Source organism: Colobus angolensis, unplaced genomic scaffold, assembly GCF_000951035.1.
Source record: "Colobus angolensis palliatus isolate OR3802 unplaced genomic scaffold, Cang.pa_1.0 Scaffold3, whole genome shotgun sequence".
Lineage (NCBI taxonomy): Eukaryota > Metazoa > Chordata > Mammalia > Primates > Cercopithecidae > Colobus > Colobus angolensis.
Genome location: NW_012116265.1, coordinates 19,091,128 through 19,093,927, shown reverse-complemented (window position 1 = coordinate 19,093,927; position 2,800 = coordinate 19,091,128). Strand labels below are relative to the sequence as shown.

Sequence of the window (2,800 nt, the reverse complement as noted above, 5' to 3'; positions counted from 1 at the left end):
CAACGTGGTGAAACCCTGTCTCTACTAAAAATACAAAAAAATTAGCCTGGCATGGTGGTGGGTGCCTGTAATCCCAGCTACTTGGGAGGCTGAGGCAGGGGAATTGCTTGAACCAGTGGGGTGGAGGTTGCCATGAGCCAAGATCAAGCCACTGCACTCCAGCCTGTGGGACAGAGCGAGACTCCATCTCAAATAAATAAATAAATAAAGTCTAGACAGATGTGGTGGTGCTTGCCTGTAGTCTCAGCTACTCAGGAAGCTGAGGTGGGAGGACTGCTTGAGCCCAGGAGTTCAAAGCTGTAGTGTGCTATGATCACGCCTGTGAATAGCCACTGCGCTCGAGCCTGGGCAACAAAGTGAGACCCTGTCTCTAAAGACATAAAATAAAATAAGTAAAGTCTATTTTTCTAAAAAAACTGCACTTTTTTCTCATTGACTCTTTTCGAGATACATATTCCTGGGTACCAGAAATAAAAAACCCCACTGGAGAAGCAAATTTAGCTACAAACACAAACATAGAACACAGGGCTCATAAGATAACTGTGAAGGTACATAGGATTTTATAGCTGGAAAATGTAAAATGAGGGTGAGTTTGAATTTCAAGTATACAATGGACGACATAAAGCTAGATGTGGTAGCTCATGCCTGTAATCCCAGCGCTTTGGGAGGCCAAGGCTCAAAGATCGCCTGAGCCCAGGAGTTCGAGACCAGCCTGGGCAACATATCAGATCCCATCTCTGCAAAAAATAAAAAAAATTAACAGGTGTGGTGGCACCCGTCTGTGGTTCCAGCTACTTGGGAGGCAGAGGTGGGGAGGATCTCTTGAGCCTATGAGGTCGAGGCTGTAGTGAGCCATGATAGCACCACTGCACTCAGCCTGGGCCACAGAGCAAGACCCTGTCACAAACAAACAAACAAGAACCTACGAGAGAAGTTGTGTGTTGTCTCCTTTCAGCTTTGTGTTAGAGCACCTGGACATGAGCTGAAAAGGAATAGCCAGTGTCTGTGGCATCATCATCACCTGCACAGATCACCTCCTACATGGCAGCCTTTCTCCCTGTGGATCTGTGCCCTTCCATGGAATATCCCTGGAGAGCTCCCGAAGCTCTGCCCAAGTGGGACAAAGGGGAAGGGCTGCCTATGGGGCCAGCTGAGGTGAGACTGGCAGCTCACAGGTCATGTCTCCCCTTCTGTAATGTGTACACATTTAGGGAACAGCAAACACATTTGATGCACTTCAGCTGGGTCATGGGAGAACCAATCAATAAGGCAAGGTGGGCTATGGAGTGTCCTTAGGTAAAAGGTACCTCGCGAAGCCCAAGAGATGCTAACTCATTCTCATCACTGTCATTGAAGCTCAAATCAGATTTATACAAGAAGTTTTATTGTTATTTCCTTGATAAAATTCCTGCGTGGTTTTTGATGGGAACATACATTTTTCTTTGCAGGATTTTGTTAATTCATTTCCTAGATTCAGTTGGATTCCAACTGGACCAGCTTTGTGCTTAGTAGATGACCACCCAACATGATTGGAAAGGTATGGAGGAAAATGCCTTATCCTGAAACAACTGCTTTTACCTTCATCAACACTTATCATGGGATCTAAGGGCCCACTACTGGCATTTCATAATAATGATGACTTAATCACACCTATATATGAATACATTTTTGCCTTATCCACTGTACTCCTGAACAGCCTCCCATCCAAATACTTGCCAGACAGAGCTAACTTTAGCTACTGATGAAGACTTGTTTAGGGTAGCACATCTCAAAGTCACATAGCGTTTGTATGCTTTACAAAGGCATTTTCACATACAGCTTTGTCCTGTTTCATTCTCTATGATGAGAGGCCCCCTGCACTATCACCACTCTGCTGCAGATCGGAGGCCACCCATCCATCTCTGGTCCAGCCCTGAGCAGCTCTGTTCACTGCACTGGCTGATGACAGAAATGAGGAGGGGGATCAGACTGACAGGTCCAGGCCACACAGCCCTGTCCATCACAGACATAGACATAATGGAGTCAGAAGCTCTGGCGGTCTGCATCAATGACGGCTGTGCACTATGGAATGATCTGCCAGGTATTAGACCTGGGGGGAATTGTTACCTATTCTTTTTCTTTTGAGACGGAGTCTCGCTGTGTCACCCAGGCTGGAGTGCAGTGGTGATCTCGACTCACTGCAACTTCCACCTCCTGGGTTTAAGCAATTCTCCTGCCTCAGCCTCCTGAGTAGCTGGGACTACAGGCATGTGCCACCACGCCCAGCTACATTTTTGTATTTTTAGTAGAGGCGGGGTTTCACGATGTTAGCTAGGATGGTCTCGATCTCCTGACCTCATGATCTGCCCGCCTCGGCCTCCCAAAATGCTGGGATTACAGTCGTGATTACCGCGTCCGGCCTGTTGTTAGCTCTTATGTGAACTTACACAAATTAACTTTGCCTTTTTCCCTTCAGTTTCTCTGGCCGTAAAATGGGGTTGATAACAGCCACTCTCCTAGGATTGTGGTGGGGAGGATCACATGTGATGGGCCCTGCATTCTCTGGTGCTGGAAATAGGCACTCCTTAAACTGGTTTCGTTTCCTCCTAGGGCGGGTTTAGGAGCCCCCACAGCCATAGAACTCTAGAGCTGGAAAGGGCTTAGGAGCATCTGGTACAGTGACTGGTCTCCAGATTTTTATATTTTTAGATTTCAACCATTAATTAAATGAAGAGGTCTTCTGGCCCCGGCCAAGGTGCCGGTCGCCTCCTGAGATTCTGTGCCTTCAAACCCTGAGAGTCCGTATTTTTAAAAAAACAGA

At 47.0% G+C, this 2,800-nt stretch overlaps 1 protein-coding gene across 1 annotated transcript in view; it reads right to left on the bottom strand.

Moving 5' to 3' along the window:
* PROX2 (prospero homeobox 2) overlaps window positions 1–1,067 on the bottom strand; it is a 19,063-nt gene extending 17,996 nt beyond the window's left edge. The window contains exons 1-2 of the mRNA XM_011949559.1: window positions 927–1,067; window positions 236–370 (exon numbers count right to left, since the gene is read on the bottom strand). The gene's annotated coding sequence lies outside the window, so the exon portion shown is untranslated. The remainder of the gene's footprint in view (window positions 1–235; window positions 371–926) is intronic.
* Between the last annotated feature and the right edge of the window lie 1,733 nt (window positions 1,068–2,800).